This window comes from Bos grunniens, chromosome 8 (assembly GCF_055505025.1).
Source record: "Bos grunniens cultivar Pamir isolate PY7600 chromosome 8, Bosgru_T2T1.0, whole genome shotgun sequence".
Lineage (NCBI taxonomy): Eukaryota > Metazoa > Chordata > Mammalia > Artiodactyla > Bovidae > Bos > Bos grunniens.
Genome location: NC_141172.1, coordinates 111289528 through 111309924, shown reverse-complemented (window position 1 = coordinate 111309924; position 20397 = coordinate 111289528). Strand labels below are relative to the sequence as shown.

The 20397-nt window shown below is 45.1% G+C and overlaps 1 protein-coding gene across 3 annotated transcripts in view; it reads right to left on the bottom strand.

The window, feature by feature from the left end:
- The window catches only part of MYT1L (myelin transcription factor 1 like), a 393751-nt gene extending 389077 nt beyond the window's left edge, over positions 1–4674 (bottom strand). For 2 of the 3 annotated variants that reach the window (XM_086414067.1, XM_086414070.1), the window contains exon 1: positions 4326–4422. The gene's annotated coding sequence lies outside the window, so the exon portion shown is untranslated. Of the gene's footprint in view, positions 1–4325; positions 4423–4559 lie in introns of those variants that run through there. The other variant, XM_086414068.1, reaches the window with a different exon arrangement.
- Between the last annotated feature and the right edge of the window lie 15723 nt (positions 4675–20397).

The following is a 20397-nucleotide window of genomic DNA, read 5'->3' as shown; positions in this document are numbered from 1 at the left end:
AGCAATGCTGACCAATGTCTCCTCACATAGTAAATAAGCATTTACACGCTCTTTCTAGTTCGTTTGATAGCACCTGGCTTACATTTTCTCTGCCGTCTCTGATTACTTATATAGATGCCCCAAGGACTCATTATGATGTCAAAGCTTAACACAGTTTCATTGTGAAAACAGGCATAGAAAAATCATTGTGTGTGCCTGAACAATGCAGGTGTGAGAGAGACAGAGCGAGAAGGGAGGGCAGCCGGAGAGACAGCTAGGGACAGAGTTAGAGACAGAGGGCAGGAGGGGTGGGGAGAGGGGGCTGGAGAGACAGAGAGAGGCAGAGACGCAGAGGACACAAAGCCGCTTCCCGCTGAAGCCACCCAGCATCGAAGCACAGCCTGATGTGAGAAAAATGTGTGTCTGCCACCTTAAGCTAACCTGACATTGAAAAATCATACAATAAATTACTACAAAAGTATTTGCCATTATTCCTTGTACAAGTTATGACCATTATAGGCAATGTTTTTCATTTGTGGGGTATGCCAATTTAAAATATATACATATATTATATCTGTCACACATAATGTACGCGTGTGATTTACCTTTACAACTTCAAAATAAAATTCTTAAAATATTTTCTTCTTTAAGTTTGTGCTATCTTTTCTCTTTAGTTTGAACTAAGTGTAAATCAATGTCAGGTAAGAGTTATGAGAAAGACTGCACTATGATGAAACTTATTTGGTGAAAAATATGTTAATTATTTTCAAGTTTTTGTTCAAGTTTATCCTCTATTACCCTTTTCTAAGGCATGCTACATGTTTCTTTTCAAAGAAAATTTTTAAAAAGTCATTTATGAGAAAATATTTTTAAATCTTGAAAATAAGAACATGCATAATACTATTGCAATCAAATTATGATGTAAACAATTTGATTATTAGAATTTAGGAAAACTGTAAATCTCTTTTTGAATCTGCCATTCATTTGCTTCTTAGGCAGAGTTCTGGTGAGACCTTGCATCAAGGTAGACTTTATGGTAAAGTACTCGATGCATTTGAAAGACTGGTTATTGATTGGAAATCATAGTCCTGGACTTCAGGGATTATCTAGCCACGCCACATTTCAGCATCGAGGCAGAGGAGTCATTATAGGAAAGTGTCTTTCTAGTCCCTCTTACCCCACTGAATGGGTTTCTTAATATAAAATTTCTAAGAGGAAATACAATTTTAAGTTGTCTGAAGTTAAAAATATAGCCACCAAATTGTTTAATGAGTAAAAGTATTTCAGATGATATATTTCTACAAACAATATCTTTCACTGAAATTAGATTGCCCCACAGGTAGAGTTGGAAATATAATTTATACATGTGACTTTGAAAGCATTTTTTAGACAACAAAATGAATCTTCCTCAGAGAAATGGTTGGATTATCTATCAGACATGTAAAGTATTTCTAAAAGCAAATCACCAAATAATCGGATTATTAACTCTAAGTTTTGAATTTTAAATATAGTTTTAACAAATAGAAAAACTTTAAAAAGGTTTGAGGCCACAAAAGAGCTCATTTCATTCCTTTATCTACAGAAAGCTGGTGTATAAAAGAGTTGCAAAGCATCAGACAGTGAAATAATTGGGTGTATTCAGTCATGAATTATGAAATATAAACATTTCTGAGAGTGAAAAAAACAAATGTTGGGTGAAAAGTAAATTGGGTTGAAAATATGACAGGAACAATGAAAGTCAATATTGAAGAAGTCCATTCTCTGAAAAATATTCATATTTTCCTAAAATCATGCTCCTAAAATCCAAAGGAAACTATATACTCACACTCTTGTAGGAATTTTTGTACACCACACACACATGGTCACAAATTATTGGGCCTTCAACCTTGATTTCAGGATCTAACACAGATTCATGAAACTGGCCTAAGTTCTGCTGGAGAATGCAAGTCTAACTCAAGAGGAGTTGAAATGTGTGTTTTAACTGTACTTCTGCTGTACTGGTTCATCTTGGTAATTCTGGCTCATCTTTTCAAAAATGAAATTTTATCAATAAGTATATAATAGTTTTCTATTTGAAAAACATGTCCACATTGTTCACAGTTTTCCAGCTCACAACTGCATATATGCAAGTAATTTTGATGAAATCCTGTCTGGTAATTTGAAAAGTAGGGTAAAAATTTTATGTGCAAAATAAAGGTCTGGAGATTGCCAATCTCTTCTGCCCCACTCCTCAGAACATCCTATTGTGACCATAAAGCCGTCTCCCCCTTCCACCTCCATGAACAGAGTCATTAAGGTGATGAAACTGAGCCCTTTCTCCACTGCCAGTAAACTGGGAGGAAGTCAGTCCCAGCTGATGGTAATTGCTATCAGCAGCGGACAGCTCCTGGTGCTGAAAGGGAAAGGGCCAGAGCTTTGCTCACAATGGCTCACTCAACAGCCTTTAAAAATCACAGCAAAACTGAATGAGGTGGCAAGTGCTCTGGCTGAATAGCACTGTCTGCAGAACAATGGCAGCCAACCCCAAATCCTACTATAATCACATTAATGAGATTAATCAGTGAATTAGCAGCAGTCAAACGTCAGGGAGGCAAGGAAGAATCCAACCAAGATTGGTAATTAACTTTTTTTTTTTTTTGGGGGGGGGTATTAGAGAAAAAAATCAACTTTGCTACCTCATAGGTTTCTCAGAAGTTGACAATTTTGCTTCACAAATCTGAAGACTGTATGTACTGATCAAGAGGCAACAACATAATCCTTCATGTTATAACATAAATCCAGGTATCATATTACTGATGCTTAAAACACAGCCTTCTGAGAAAAGTGATGTCACTTTAAATAATCTTCATAAACTATCAGGCTTTTACTGTTTTGAATTCTCTAAATGTAAAATCGGTTGTTAAAAAGAATTTCTCTAATACTCAAGCTAAAATATAAAAAAAAATGGCTGATTAAAAAAGGGAGGATTATATAACAGCTACTATTGCTTCTGAGAAGTCTGCGATACTGTAGGGAGAGTTTTAAAAGTGCCACCAAGTAAAGAGCTATTATACAAACATATCAGTTCTGGTCTCTTGTATTTGATAAAGAAAATGTATTGCTATCTACAACTTTATGGAGAATTTTGATCAATTGACCTATTGCTCTTGAGGTGATAGAATCATACGCTTCTCTTTAGGTCAGTTAGAAAAAACAAACTTTCTTTTTTTTCTAGAAGATATCACTAGCATGTATTATATACAATCCACACTTTGGATTCAAAGTTCTTAAGAGGTGAAAACTTACAGGTATTAACATATGAGTGGTGATGTTTTTTCAGAAAAGAGTGTTGTGCAAAAACCCTTTTTCTAATTTTAAAATAATCCCATTTCTATCTGTTTATGTTTTATCTAGGGAAAACATGCCTTTATTTATCATTTAAAAAGCCACATGACTTTCATGAAGTTGAACAATTAGAAAGAAAGCCTCCTTTATGACTGTAAGGGTGGTACTAGGGGGCTTTTGTCTATGAAGTTAGTTTTGTTCTGTAAAAAATACAAATACTTACACCTAAAGTCTCCTATTATCACAAACAGTTTTACTCTAACTAAATAAGTAATTTAAAATTAGATTTTTATCTAATTTTTTATCATTTTAGAGCTACAATAAGTTATCATGGTTAAATAAATACTAAATTCAAAATCAGAGCTGTATATTTTGAATAGCTAGCCATTATATGCATATTTTTATGTGTCTATATTTATGGCTTTATTCTTATCTAGTTTGAAGATAAAATTTACAGCTTGAACTTTTAGTGCATTAATTTAAGTGGTGTTAAAGGCATATTTCTGTTAGAAATGAAACACTGTTTCATTACCATGAACTTGAAACATTTCACTTATAGTTTAAATTTTTTTATTTGAGTTTCTCAATTTGAATCAGCTAAGTCAACTTTCTTACCATTCAGACAATATAACATGACATCCAGAATATCTAATGCTTTAACAGCCTTTGTTAAAAAAAAAAAAATGACTTGTTTTATTTGCAACGTAAAGTAATCCAGTAAAGTCTCTGGGAAGTTTTTGTTTCAATATCTGCATATCATCCAAGTACAGTTCATGCAGCAAGGTCTTTTTTATAAACATCATCACGGTTAGAGCATGCAACATAATACCCATTTTGCTTTAAAAAGAGACTTCTGTGGATTACAAACTCCTAGCCAGGGAACATGTCAGCTACCAGCCATGCTATAAAAATAACTTTAAACAGGAGCAAACAATAGGCATTACAGCCCCAGCCCTTGAACTCCGGTAAAAACAGATCCTGGCCACTAAGTCCCCAGAATTCACCTAACGAAGACCACGTACCTCACGACATGACCACAGCCGCTCACAAGTGAGACAAGCTCAGGGCTGGTGACTGAGCTGGCTTGAAAGACAGAGAGCAAGCAAGCCCTCGTCCACCCCAAGTTTGAAAGGATGATGAGGAGTATGCCTACCACCGAGACGCAGAAAAGGCTGCTTTTTGTCTTCAGTGAATATTGATATCATAACCCATTGTCCAGGGAATCAAAAAAAAAAAAAAAATTAAAAGACACCCACCAACAACGAGTACAAAAACCAGGGGGGCTTGAAGAAGACTGCGAGGAAAGCTCTCTTCCTGTTTAGTGTGCAGTAGCTTAGGGGAAAAAAATGTCGCCCGGGCAGGAACGACAGACGCAGCACGCCAGGCTCGCGGGCCTGAGGGACCCGCTTCCCTTCCACACACACCCCGGCGCACACTCCCACTCATCCTCTCGATATGCTTTTTTTTTCCACATTTTTTTCACGAGCTCCAAATCCCCGGCATATGACCTTCTGTTAAATAGATAAAAAAAAATTGCTTATCAGTCATGCAAATGAGCCTGAATTCATTTTCCACAACAGATGGCCTCATAGATAATGATGATGGAAGAGAGAAAATTGAATGTCTCTCACAAGGTGGCCATGGCAACCGAGAGCAGAATAATATCAATAATAAGCTCACTGCATAATAAGGTTGTCAGTCCCACAAATCAAAGTCTCCAGCTAAATCAGGTACACCTCCCCAGCCAGTTTCCAGGTAAAGCGATAGATATGCGTGTGCTGCATTTCACAATGACCACAAAGGAGCTAGAATTTCAAGCTTTTCTGTGCAGCAGTCTGTGAGCGTGTGGGGCGTGTGTGTGCGCGCGCGCGCGCGTGTTGGGGTGTACTTGGATAATCAAATGGCGATGTGACATTTTTTTTCTTTCCCTTCTGTGCTGTGGCCCGCAGTGGACCTGCTCTCAGGAAGGACCTCTCCACGGCCATGTTGAAGCGGGCTGCGCGGGTGCAGCCCACCCCGCCCCCACCCCGGCGGACGCGTGGCTGCACGGAGGCTGTAGCAGCCTGCCTCAGGCTTCCACCTTGGCTCCCAGGGGGACATCCTGCAAAATGAATCAGCAGCCGTCCTGAGCAGGCTGATTAAAATGAAAATGGCAAGGCACATGTCTGGGCGGAACTGGAGCTCAGCTCTGCTGCCTGTCTGGCAAGCATGCTCAATATAGCTCTTGCTAATAATGGCTTACTGCCTTTCGGGTTTTTAAAAAAAAAAAAAAAGGTATCGCCCTCTCCCCGCCTCAACCGACTGGTGTTGGAGTGTGTGTGTGTGTGTGTGTGCACACGCTTGCGTGTGTGCGCGTGCATTTGTGCTTGTGCGTGTGCTTGTGTGTGTGTGCACACGCTTGTGTGCGTGTGTGCTTGTGTGTGTGTGCTTGTGTGCGTGTGTGTGCTTGTGTGTGTGTGCGTGCGCTTGTGTATGTGTGTGTGCTTGTGTGTGTGTGCACGCGCTTGTGTGTGTGCTCTTGTGTGTGTGCACGCGCTTATGTGTGTGCTTGTGTGTGTGTGTGTGTGTGTGTGTGTGTGGTCGGGGGAGGTGGCAATGAATTGTTCGATTCTTTGTATCTCTGCTGCTGGCTCACAGACTGCCTGCCTTCTGATACCAGCACCGTGAAGCTGCACTTACCTCTGTCTTTCCTCTGGGTAGAGGGGCAGCTGATAAGTCTCGGGGTAAAACAGCCAGTTAGAAACTCAAGCTGCCTAAGAGACCAAGACAACATTTTTTCACACCTAGATACGATCATTTCTAACCGAATCCTGGGCAACAGACCTTGAGAGATCTCTAATGCTGCCTCCCAGGCTCACAGTTGGATGCTCTGAAATGCAGCCTCCAAAGAAACCTATTTCTGTTTCAAGCATTTGCAACCAGCCTGTTACTGTATCCTAGATATTATGCAACAGAAAGCACCAAAAATAGAAAAATGAAAGATGCAATCATCTGGCAAAATTTAGTAAATCTCTGACTTCTGAAAAATTTTCTTGGGTATAGCTTTAAGATTGCCCTCAGATAAACCATACTTTTCAATATCTCTGTCAAATTTTTCAGGTTTTTTAAAAAAGGCATTCTGGAAATTAGATCATTATCATCTCTCAGAAAAATGCCTTAAAAATTAGAAGGAAGGGCTTCTCTGAATCCATTCTGTTCCACGTTTCTCATCCATTTCAGTCCACCTGATTAACGATCTTTCAGTTTGCTGTCTGAATGTGCCGTGTTAGATTTTGGTTTCTCTTGGTAACAGATGCATGACCGCCTTGTGCGATGATCTGCATACATGCTTATGTTCATATACACGCGCGCCTCTTTGCCTCCAGTGGCTCCTGTCTCGGGAATGTGCTCCATGCCCCCACCCCGCTCTGCTGCTGCGGCTGTGACTCAGAAATCAATAGAGCTGCCCTAATGGAGACTCCACTCGGCGAGCAGCTGCAGGCTCCCTCCCTCTCCCTCCTCCCTCTCACACCCAGAGAACTAATGACGTCTGTGCAGCTTTTTCAGCTGATTGGGCACCACATCGGATGTTCCATGGAGCAAAGAATAGGCATCATTTATAGTCGGTGGAAAAAAATGGGAGCATGTATTCTCCTGTGTCTAAGACCCTGATCCCGAGCCCCCCAGACACCCAGCCGTGCTGATAAAGGACGATGCTGCAGGTTGTGTGGTCACGATGGAGTGCAGGAGGACTCCACACCCATCGCAGACCTGTAACCACACACAGTGGGAATGGCTTCCATTTTTCAAAGGACAAAGGCTTCCTTGGAATAAGAGGCAGAATAAAATGTACAGGAGAAAGAATGGATGTTTAGGTTAAATAGTGAGTTCCAGGACTCTATTTAAGAGTTTGAATATATGTGATTATTTAAAAATACTTCCAAATACACATTTAAAAATAAAGAGCAAATGAAAAGTGCATATATGTGCACAAATACATACACACATATGTAGTTATTCCCTGTGAATTTCTCTGCCTTGTCTTAGCTGTGTTAGCAGTAAGTTCAGTTTTCATCCTCCAATATCTCATCTTACAGTAAGTAGAAAAGAAATCTCTAACGACACTAAGCCATGGTATTTTAAACCACAAATTTACATATGTGAGTGTACTTCTTACACGTGTGCATGTCTATAAAGATGCACTGTCTATTAAATACTGGGCTCCTGCCCACATGCAGAAACATGCACACACACACACACACACGCACAAACACACACACACACGCACAAACACACACACGCACAAACACACACGCACACACAGACACAACCCTGCTTCACAAGCTGTGGTACCTAACCTGCACGTGCATTTCACTGAAATGACGGGAGCAGCACCTGGGTTCCCACCTCACAGGGGGGTATGCAGGGCCCTGCAGCAGGCACACGCCTGCCCTCACCACGCGGCCAGCACATGGACTGCCCCACACAGGATCTGGCTCCAGCCACGCATTCGTCCTCTTTCCAGCCGCCCTCTGAGACTGAGCCTGCAGCACTCAGAGGGCTAGGAGGAGGGGAAAATGAAAGAGTCATGAAGCCTCGGAACACGCAGCAGCGCAGCGTTGCAGTCGGCATCTTGCCGTTACCTTGCAGATGCACCTAATAAATTATGATTTATTAAAAAACGGAGCCCGGGCCTCTGCAGAACGGTACAGTAAGTAAACCCTTCAGGGCACGCATGAGATTGGAGCACCTCAAAGACTGTTGCGAGGAAAAGTCTCTCTGTAGTTTGCAATTAAACCTTAAAACAAAACATTTTTTGATTTCAAATATCTATCAAACTCTTAAACTATGTCTAATATACTTTATGCTGCCCTTAGAAGTTCATTGTATAGATTGTATAGATTAAAGCTTTTATTAGAAAATTCATAGCTTATATCCATAATTAATTAATTAGTAAGAGAATAGAAATGGAGTATGCAGCCCCTTCTAATGAACGTCCTTCAGTTTAACACACAAAAGTCCCCAGGTGCTCTCGTGTCCTGAATCATGAAACACACAGAACATACCCTAGGCTGATTTTCAACCGTCAGAGGCACGTTCCGATCTCTCCAACAACAGATGGATCTCTCGTGGTATAAGGAGGACTGTCTCTTCCCTTCAGTTCTGGGCTTCTGGGCAGACACGGGTCTCTGGTCTCTACAGGGACCCTTCCACTCCCTCCCACACTGTGGTTCACATGAAGGTCAAGGTGTGACCCATCGAGTGTTGGCTCGGGAAGCTCCTGATGTGTCTGTAAATGCCGTCTTTGCTTTGCTTCAGAGTTGTGTCTGCATCAGCGACAGAGTGGCGTGACGCACAGAGGATTGTTAGACACAAAACAGCAGCAGCTAAAGCAAAGTCAGTGCAGTGGTTAAAATCCAGAATCCAGATGTTTCTGTATCCCAGTGTACACCATGAAAAATGTGGCACTTAACGTAACCTACTCCACCCAAAGCTAAACGTGCAGAGTTAGACATATGTGTGATAAGGGCTGTTTTACTCGTGTATTCAACAACGATAAAAATGGGAAACCCATTCTCACTGCAAATAATTGACCTCAAAACATCTGAGCAGTCTTGATGAGTAAATGATTAAAAGGAATAAGGTTTAGGTGATTAACTGAAAACAGAAGAATGAATAACTTCTAGCGGTCGCTTCGCAAGGAGGAGCTGGCATGTCAAGTACATTATGGGCAGAAGGAAGTTGGTTGTGTGAGCTCATGTCTGCGCTGGATTCGAAAAGACTGGCCTTGAACTCAGAGGGGCTTGCGGAAATGCTTTTGCGTCTGTCTTGGACTGACTATCCCATTGCATGTTAATCGATATCGGGGGAGTCTGGAGTAATAAAACATTCATATTCAGGTTTTTAGAGAACCTATGATTGTATAGATCTGGTCTGATTTTATAGAACTGGTCATTTTTTTGGCAGAACGTATAGATATAAATTGTATCAAGCGTGATTCTGAACTCTAAAAGACCATTGAGAATTTAAGGTTTGGGTGACTAAAGCCAGCAAACTAGGATAATCTATAAAATATATTTATCTCATCCCTAGGTTCATAATTTTAAGAACGTGATCTACATTTTTACCGAAACAAGAAATATTCAATTCATCTTTGGTAGTCCAATAAATCCAGACACCCAAGGTCTCCCGACAAGTCTTTCCAGACCACCCTCTGGATGCCTGCTCTTTTGTCTCTGAACGATCTGGCGTCTGGAGTCTTTCCATCACATAGTCCTGTCCTTGCATCATCTGTTTAATGTCTCTGCAACCTTTCGAGTTACATGAAGGGAAGGGACGGATGCATCTTAGCTTATGAGTACATGAAACAGCGCTGGTACAAATCAGGGCTGATTGAAACAGCCTCGATTCCTTTTCCCGTTTGCTTATGGGTCTCATCACTAAACTTAACAATATGTATTTGTAGACACACTTTAGACCTTCCTGTGTCCTGGGCACAGTGTGAAGTGTCATGCATATCTAGAACACTTTCAGTACTGAAAGTCATTTGGAAAAAAGAATTCAGAAAAAACACGGCTGCAGAGAAGACACCAGAGGCTGACAGGAGGAGAAGGGTGGCACGCCTGCCAGTCTTTCTGTCCCTCACAGTGCAGGGAACTTTCTCACTCTTTCTGAGTCTGCAGCATCTGAACCTTCTTCCTGTACCCAGGACCACCCCAAGACTTGAGTCTCCTTAGTTCAAAAGGTAGGGACTGTCTCTCACTAGGATATTAGAATTCCTAGGCATTTACTTTTCTGACTTTCCTTATGGCTAAGATGTGGTCCCATGAGCTGCGTGGTAACATGATTCACCACTGTGACACGACCACCCTAGATGGCGAACTGCAGGGTGGTTACAAGAAGCACGGCCCTCGGAGATCATTCCATGGTGACATGGCAGTTGAATCACCACTAATTCCCTGGAGGAAGAAAGAGGGTCTTGTGCTCATGGTGGGAACAGCCCTGTCCTGTTGCAGACTTCGGGACTGTTCTCACTGAGCTGGCCCGGAATCTGATATTGCGATGCCCTGGCAGCTCTGTCTTTTCAACCTAGGCAGCCAGCACATTTCCTTGTGACTGCGTACACGGCGTGATGCGCGTGCTGATGCCTGGGAGGTAGCAGACACGTCAAAACAGGGGAAATGGCAGAAATGAAAGTTCCTTACTTCACTTGGGAGAGGGAATCTGGCAAGTTAGGAATTTGCCTGTCATGGCACCTGAGGGCAAAGCAGTTAAGCCATCAGCCATGGCCACAGGTGATGATCTGCTGAGCTGAAAAGAAGGTTCTACTGGATTTGCAGAACTGAGGACTTGGATATCTGTGACAAGATGTCCATTATGAGGCCCTCCATGAAGACTCCATGTCCTCATCCTGTCCTAGAAATGAGCGGACATCTCAAATGAAGGATATCTTTGGAGAAAGACCTTGCCGTAACATCATGAAAATAAGTGATCTTTCTTAGATGACCCTGCAGCTGCTTGTCAGGGTGTGTCATACAGGGAGGGGGGTGGTGGCTGTCGCTGGACCCAGGACAAATTCCTGGGAACATAGAATATCATGCGGTCCACTGGGTAAGTGAGGACTCATGACACATTAGCTCAGGGAACCTTACACCCTGCCTTTCCCTCCAGATTTCTAAGGGAAGATGTGAAGAAGACATTCAATGATTTGGGAATCTCCACATTCTATCCCTAACAAATGGGCTCAACATAGTACATCAAAATCATCGCAGTCTTGTTGGAGAAATCATACCTGTAGTCCTGAAAGACACAGCCTGAGGAGGCTCCTCCCTGCCCTTTTGTTCACTGACTCAGCCAGTACAAGAGGAGCCCCCAGACGCTGGCGATGACGAACAGCAACACTTTTAGTCAAGGGGTGTTGCTCCAAATGTACTTCACTCAAGCAAGTCAACATCCATGGAAAAAGGTTTTATTCCCACAAGAGAAGGGCGCAGGTAGATTTTCCTTTTGTGTAGTGGGAGCAGTAATATGTTGCATGGTCCTGTCTCAGGTTAAGTTAATTCCACAGCCTTGCAGAAAACAGGCTCATCTTCCCACACAGGACATGAGGCAAAGACAGCATGCTGAAAGGGCTCGAGGGGAGGGGCTGGTTGCCTCTAAATTCTAGGCAAGAAATAGTCTCACCAGGGGCCTGGAGGCTCATTCAGTAAAAACGCGGGGACCTGCAGCCTAGGAAGCGGCGGGGGCTGATTGTCTGGGCGTGTCTGGATTTTGTCTACAGACCGGGACAAGACGCTGTGCTCTGGGCTCTGGGCTTCCTGTTTTGCGTCTCTGTGTGACTGGGAGGACAGGACAAGGTGGGGAATGTCACTGGCTGAGGAGCTTGATCCTGATTATCAGGGAGCCCAGGACGCGCAATGGTGAGGTGGGGGGGTGGGGGTGGGGCATTCCTGGGCACCTTTTAATGACGCCAGGCTTAACACCAACAGCTGCAGGAAGACCAGGGCCGTCCCACGAAGACTGATGCTCAGGCTCCGGTCTCGCAGTGGAGACTCCTGGGACTCCTGGGAGAGGGGCCCGGCCCTGCAGGGGTGTGGCTAGAGACAAAGTGGGAGAGCGGGCAGGTGGGGGGGTGAGTGTCCGTGGGGGCCTGGGAAGCGAGGAGCACCACATCTACCCATGTGTCCATCCATCACTCTCTCCCTTTCCCGCATCAGGACACCACTCAGCCTTCCACGTGGGGTGGCTCTTCTCCACCCAAGGCTCCATGGCATTCAAGCTCTAACCATGGTTTCTCTTCTAATTGCGTGAGAAAATCCCTCAGGACAGGGCAGCCTTTGGTCCAGAGTCCACATCATGTCAGGAATGAAGCTGGAAACTAAGCTCGCGAAGCCCCCTCTCCCGGCTCTTCTCCCTGCCTACAACAGCATCAAGAAGGGAGGGATTTCGAAAGGAGAGACATGTTAACAACCTATCTCTGATGTACGATCTCCTTCATTTGTAGGAAGGGGACAATTCCCACTTAATCTTTTAATACACTGCACAGCAGGGGTTCTGCTTCCCAATTAGAGTGAAGATGCCTTTGTTTCTCTCCTGCTTTTCTCGAAATGTACGCAGAAGCCAGGCGAGCAGCATCAGGACCGGCCACACGGCATCTCCTGGGAGCCCCACCTTGACCTCCGGAATCAGAATCTGCACTGGAACATGATTCCCAGATGGTTTGTGTGTAAGGTTCGAGGAAGATGGGCTTAGATCACATTTTCCAGAAGTGCAACATGAGCTTCAAATGCAACCGAAAGCTTTCTAGTTGCTCCGAATAAAAAGAAAACAGAAATGGGGAAAATGGACTTTGATAACGTAGTTTATTAAATCCGATACACCTGGAATACTATTATTTCGAAATACAATCAGCATAAGGTATATTTAAAAGATATTTTGCTTATTTTTGTGTTTCTATTTTTACTGAGATAGCATTGACACAAAGCTTTGTACTAGTTTCGAGCACAATGTAATGATTCAATATTTGCACGGACAGTGAAGTGGTCACCACAGTAAGCCCGTCACCGCAGGCGAGAGCTCCTCAGTGCCCGGAAATCACGTGTGGAGTCAGCCCTTTCTCCAGGGCTCAGGGGCCACGGTTGTCTTGTGGCTGCTAATCAGACTCCCAGCAAGGATCCACCACTTTCCTCTCCCGTCCCTGGGGTGTCACGGGTCCAGTGGTGACCCCCGGTCCAGAGAATTCAGAGGAAGTCCTCGCAGAGGAGCGTGAGGTGACGATGGTAAAAACCAAAGGCCCAGCACGTTTCCACACGCCGCTGTTGACCGTGGCGGCGGTGGTTTGGTCGCTCAGCCCTGTCCGACTCTTTCCACCGCATGGACTGTAGCCCACCAGCCTCCTCTGTCCATGAGGTTCCCCGGGAAGGAATACTGGAGTGGGTGGCCGTTTCCTTCACCAGGGTGTCAGCAGTAATAAACAGTTGGCGGCTCACTAGGGACGAATGTCTGCTCAGCCCTGCTCAGGCCCCGAGAGACCTCTGGTCGCTTCTCTGATCTAGTATGGGCGTCGCTGTCCCTCCACAGGCCTCTGGCTCTCACCCCATTGCAGGGCTTCGTTACGTGTCACGCAAGCCGGGCAGGGAGACTCGGCGCAGCACGCTGGGGTGTGGGGAACTCAGCCAAGCCTTCCCGTTCCCCGTGGCCTCTGGTCTTCCTCACCTGCTCCCTGCAGCGCCCGGGCCATGCCCACGCTTCTGGACTTGAATCTTGCTGGACTCCGCCTGCAATCTGCTCACTAACCTTCCCAGAAGTCCAGCGTGGACAGCCGCGTGTGTTAGGCCTCCTTATCTGCCTTTTCCAGCATTGGTTTCCAAGCCTCTCCCTGCTCTGACTTAGTACTGTGGGCGACGTGAGGTTTACAGGAGGAGGGTCAGCGGGCTTTCCAGAGTCCCCTCTGAGCGCAGTGTCCTGGAGCAGGGCTGTTTTTCCTTGAACCTGCTTTCACTCTCCCCAGGAAGGAATTCAAGGACTGGAGCTGAATACCACCCTGTTACCTGGAGGCCATGAGAAAGAGAAATTGCTGGATGCCCTCTGTCTAGATTGATTTAAAGGAGTTGCTCATTTTGAAGCTGATATTAACATATATGATGAACTGATATTAAAATTCTAGAAAGAGTGAAAGTGAAGTTGCTGCTGCTGCTGCTAAGTCGCTCAGTCGTGTCCGACTCTGTTCGACCCCATAGACGGCAGCCCACCAGGCTCCCCCGTCCCTGGGATTCTCCAGGTAAGAACACTGGAGTGGGTTGCCATTTCCTTCTCCAGTGGATGAAAGTGAAAAGTGAAAGTGAAGTCGCTCAGTCGTGTCCGACTCTTAGCGACCCCATGGACTGCAGCCCACCAGGCTCCCCCGTCCATGGGATTTTCCAGGCAAGAGTACTGGAGTGCGTTGCCATTTCCTTCACCAAATTAGAAGTAAAAAGGCCACATTAGAAACGGTTACTGTCATAGTTTAGGAAACTGAAGCCTCGCGTAGTGGGGAGTGGCTCACTCTCCATGATGGGGCAGGAGACAGGGGGAGTGAGGCTGAGACCGTGCAGGTTTCACAATCTGACACCAACGTGAACTTCTGATAAGACAGAGCTGCTCACTGGAGACGACACGCTATCTCAAAGACATCTAAGAATATTTGGTTAACAAGAAATTAAACATTTGTTTATTTGTGAGCCTATAGGGCTCAAACTAGGACGTGAACTCAGATGAAACATTGTCTGCCAAGGATCTCCAAAAAACGAGATCTCCAAAGATCTGCAAACTGGCTCCAAAACACAGATCTCAAAGACGAGGTCACACGTGTCGATCAAGGCCATCGGACAGGTGCTTGTCAGCATAGACCTGAGCACAGAGGGTCATCGGGTCACTTGCCAAGGAGGGGGCTCCCTGGCCCCTGGGTCGTGGAGGAAACCAGAGCAGGTGAAGCAAATGCAACAGCGGCAAAAAAGAACCAGCAGAGCCGAGCCGGCGTGAGACAGGCTGGAACACAGCTGCGGCTGGGGACGTGCATGGGCCTCAGGGCCCAGAGGGGATCGGCCAGCACTGCCTTCAGCAGGAGCCAGCATCTGTGCCGGAGACCTGCGTCCAGAGGGGACGCGCAGGAGGTGCTCCTCTGTGGGGCTCGCCCTCCACCACCCTCCTCTGCTCCACGGGAAGGGCTGCTAGGCGGCTGGGGCTGGCCCACGGCGTGGGGCGGGGGAGACAGCAGGGGGCCCCAAAGGGGCAGGTGGGGTGCAGAGCTTGGATGTCCCGGAGGCTCCAGGGAAGGAGAGCAGACAGCTGGCCTGGCCTCATGGCTCAAGGGATTCAGAGAGAGAGGGGTGCACAGGGACAGACAGTGTGGTATGCACACTTAAGGCATCATAGATTTATTTTCTATTTTACTTTTCAAGTTATTCGCTTATTGTCATTAATTAGAAAATGCAGATAAACAATAGAAGTAAAGAAATATGAGGTAAAATTCTACCAAGCAACTTTAATGCCATCATCATTATGCTATCCATGCCTACAGATTTTTAAACATTGCATTCTAATCATATAATGATAAAATACATTAATCTGATTCTATATTTTGAGGATCCCTATTTTATTCTTCAATTTTTAGTCTTTAGTTACCAAAAATTAAGAGAACTGAACCATCACATATTTATTCAACAATATTTGAAAAAAATGGAGATTGAAGAATCAAAGAACTTTTAAACTGAAAGAATCTTACAATATTAATGTCTCACTTACCTTTACAGTTGAGGAGATGGAGGCCCCAGTAAATTAAGAGTGTTGCCTCTTCTGGGCACTTTTCAAGAATCGAGATGCTAACCGGTACATTAAACTCCCCTTGGTCCCTTGCTGTCCTACAGATGCTGAGTCCTGGCTCCCCTGCTCCTTAGCTCTGGGCCCCCGACCACTCCGGGCCTCACCTGCACAGTATCATTCTCCAGCATCAGTGAAACATGTACTACAAGCCAGTAACTCCTGTCAAAATGTTTTCTACCCTTTGCATGAATGAAAATAAAGACAGTGATTTCCTTTGGGAAGGAATGGGGAGACAGGAAAGGGAATGAGACTTTGGAGGGAAGCAAAGAGACCTTAACTTGTAGCCAGTACCCTATATATTTTAAAGCTTGAAACCAAAGGGTGACATGATTACATCGGGCAATCTAGGTTGACGTACACTTGGTGTCAGAGTGTTCCTTCATTTTCCCACATGTCTGAAATTGATCATAATTTAAAATACGGATAACTCTCTCCAGCATTGCCTAATACCAATTTCTTTCAATTGTTATCCCCTCCAAACGTAACAATATTAATACACAAAGGTTGTTTTTTTTTGGTTGTCTTTTTACTTTTCAAAAATCTAAGCTAAGATACAGTAAAATGACACAAAGGAGAAAGAAGCTCCTGAATTATTACAAGGAAAGCAGTGTTGACCCCCAGGTCCCAGCCCAGGACTGGGCTGGGGCCCCAAGCCACGGAAGCCTCTTGGCGCTCTGTTCCGACGCGGGTCACCTCTGTCCTCCCCCGTGTTCAAGCCTGTCCTGTGGAGCCTCCACAGCTTGCCTGACCTCACACGTGGTGGAGTCCAGCGTATCCCTCTCTCCCCTGCTGCAAGAGATGTGGCCTGGATCCCTGGATCGAGAAGATCCCCTGGAGGAGGACATGATAATCCACTCCAGGATTCTTGCCTGGAGACTCCCATGGACAGAGGAGCCTGGCGGGCTGCAGCCCATGGGGCCACAGAGAGCTGGACATGACTGAGCACTGTCCCCTGCATCCTGCCAACTGCCTCCACCCGGCAGGTCTGGAGCAGATCGGGGCCCATGCCTGTGGTGGCCCTGATGGGAAGTCCCTCAAGTCTGGTTGTGTTTTTGTGATGTTACCAGGTGATGCTGCTCTGTGACTAGATCCAGGGATTCGGTGAAGTCTACAGAATGCCAGTGTTCTAATTCTACAGTGCATTTTTGCTTTACTAGAATATTTTCATGAGGAGAAGCTCACAATAGGCTTCGTGGAGGCACAGTAAGGGTTTGATGTTATCTTTTTATTTACTGTTGTCAAAATAATTAATTTGTTCCCTATCATCCTCCAAAGGGGACCAATTAGGTTTACTAAAATTTCTTGCTAATAAGCAGATTTAAACATATCTAACAGGCTTCTATAGACTATAATCACTGTCTCTACTGAAGTTCAGCCTGTTCACCTTCAGCCAGCAGGAGCCTGTTCAAGCTGAATCTCCAGTCTTCTGGATACGGCTCACGTCGCCTTCGAGAGCTGTCTGTTCTGGTGTGTCAAGATGCTCCAGATTCATTCTGTACCTTTGCTGCTTCGTTTTTCTTAGAAACTCTGGTTTCTTCTACGTGGAGATATTTCTAGAACAGCACGTAGGTGCTAGGGATGATCTTTGCCATCAGGCTGGTAATGTTTTTAGGCTTTTTCAGTGCCTGGATACTAAAACAGTTCTGAAGAAGAAAAGGAGAAGGGAGAAAAAATACTTTTCAGAGTAAGAACAGCCCCTGGCATTGACAACTGTGACTTAGCATCCAGGTGGCCGATCCTCACCGCATGACATCCTGATACAAGTTCACACTCAGAAAGACGGGGATTTGAAGTACCTGTTTCAAATGAATAGAGTTTAGAATCCTAATTTTAATTCTAATCCATCTTAATTGATTCACTTTTTTTTCTTCACCTCTGGGTTCTCAATTTTCAAAGAAAATGAAGAGGAAAGTGAACTTCCTGTAAACAAAGAATTTAAGCATTCTCAAGGCTCTGGACCAATTTCACAAAGGTCTGCCAGACCCTCTCCCTCTTGTCAACTTTTTAGGCCATTTTTCTGGTTTAACCTTTTCCATAGGGTTAAACCACTCTGGGGCTTCCCTGTGGCTCAGCTGGTGAAGAATCCGCCTGCATTGTAGGAGACCCTGGTTCAATTCCTGAGTCAGAAAGTTCCCCTGGAGAAGGGGTAGGCTACCCACCCAGTACTCTTGGGGTTCCCTGGTGGCTCAGATGGTAAAGAATCTGCCTGCAATGTAGGAGAGTTTGGTTCAATTCTTGGGTTGGGAAGATCCCCTGGAGGAGGGCATGGCAACCCACTCCAGTATTCTTGCCTGGGGAATCCCCATGGACAGAGGAGCCTGGCGGGCTACAGTCCATGGGGTCGCACAGAGTCGGACACGACTGAGCAACTAAGCCCAGCACACAGGCCGATCTGGACTAGAACAATTTCACAGCCACCTGATTTTCCCCACAGGGTAGGGGTGCTGCATCTCCAATCCTTAACAAACCCGAGAGTCATCTATTACACAAAGTAAGTGTTCAAAGATACACCAAATAGGAGAAAATTCTCACCCTACGCATTGTCACACTACCATTAGAAGATCTAATATGTGTGAGGAAGTGTGGCAAGCTGACTAGAAGATCTGATAGCGTGGCTTCAGACGTGCACACACAGAAGACGGTACTTTAAAGCACCGAGGATGCAGAGACCCGCTCCAGACGCACAGCAGCCCTGAAACCAGAAGAGGTGTTTTCTCAGGATTATGAGGTTTGAATGGAGATTAAGGAAAAATGTGGGTCTTCTACTGTCCACTGGGTCCCATTTAAATAATTATCTCCAGTGGGCCCACTTCGAAAATTCAGTTGTCGCTCAGTCATGTCCGACTCTTTGTGACCCCTTGGACTGCAGCACGCCAGGCCTCCCTGTCCATCACCAACTCCCGGAAATTACTCAAACTCACGTCCATCAAGTCGGTGATGCCATCCAACCACCTCATCCTCTGTCGTCCCCTTCTCCTCCTTCGAAAACGAGACACAAACATCTTATAAAAATAAAACCAAATTAGAACACCAAAGAAATGATTTAAAGAAAATAAAGATTAAAAACCCCTTATCTTAACAAGCCTACTACTAGTCTTGAACGATATGGCTATTTTGCTGGTGCTGATCTATGGTAAATTATTATTTTGAGGGCATATTTGACCAACTATGGGGAAGGTTAATAAATACCTATAATATGTCAGAAGTAGATTGGCAAAAAGACTGAGAAATACAGTACTGAGTGTCCATGCCCAAGTTAACTATTGACACATTCTGTCCCACTCCAAAATAATAAACATTTGATTAAACACAAAGACCCTCTTGTATCATGGGTTTTTTGTATTATTTGAGTCACCAGACACACAGCAAACCTTATTTTCATTATTCTTTTTGGTCGTTTTGATCAATTTCACCGAAAGAAAGTGCGTCCAGGCATGGAATTCACCTACAGCCACAGGATATCCTATATTTTAGTAGATTTGTTCTCTTTGTATCAATTTCTGTCGAGATTTAGGCCTTATATTTTTGTAGTTGAAGTATAATTTAATTCTGTTCCAGATATACTAAGTACTTATTTTTCCCTAACTCTTAAAACTTTAGGACACACAGCAATGAAGAGAAATTTGTTTCTCCAATTTTTTTTTTTTTCACTTTCTCAGTAACTTCCCCCACATTCTTTATCTTGCGTAACTTCTAAAATAAATTTTGGAGTTACGAAACATGACTATTAAAACTTTTTCTTGTGTGTTACATTCACAGTTACTGCCCCGAAGTCTTGAAAATCACAGAGACGCGTCCATGCTGACGGGGCCTCCTGCCTGTCGAGGGGCCTCCTGCGCAATGACTCTCCTGCCCTTGTGAGCACTCCCTGTTTCTCAGACTTGGAGCTCACGCCGTCCGGGACCAGCAGCCTTTCTTGATTGCTAACTGTAGCGCCTCTGGGGTCCAGGCGTCTTCTCTCTCTTCATCTATTTTTTGACCAGAGTGAAAAGACTGTCACAATATTCTGTTAGGGAGCCGTCTCTTGGGCCTGGTGAGCGGTCACTCCCCCTCTGACCGCGAGGCCTCCCCACACTGCCTGCCACAGGGCTTTGTCACCCCTGCCAGCCTCCCCCAAGCTCTTCTTTCGGGCCCATCGTCGGCCTTGCTTGGCAGTGATGATACTTCTTCAGGTTCCGTCCTTGGTTTTCACTGGGCCTCCCATCTGATTTTTGTTATATATTCCATTTCAAGTACACGGTGTCCTTTCCACCAGCCAGGTCCTTCAAAGAAAACCTGCCTTCCAGGCGTCCACGGCTTTCCGTACAGAGTGAGGAAAGAGAATGCAGAGGGCATGCCGCCTTGCCTTCTTACCTACGGTTTGACTCCTGGTCCTCAGTGGACGCCCGTACCCCCGCCTGTGTCCATGTCTCCGCTGTGGAAGGTGGCCCCGTGGTGACCCGACAGAGTGCCTCTCCCCAAGGTCTCAGGACCCTCGGGAACCCAACAATGCTTCTGTCTGCTGTTGGCAAGTGGAGCAGAGTGCTTGCCCTCGAAGCTGGGCACTTGTGGACGGGCGTTGTCGGGGGCAAAGCTGTCAGGAACCACTTCTTTCAATAACAGGTTGCAGTCATGAGCATCGGGACCGACATCCTAGACAGAAATGTCCCCTCTCTCTGCATCTCTCTGCATCTCTCTGCATCTCAGCAACTTAGAAGGGCACATCTGAATCCATCTCTCTACGCTGGATGAGTGTACACTCAGTGAGATACTCAA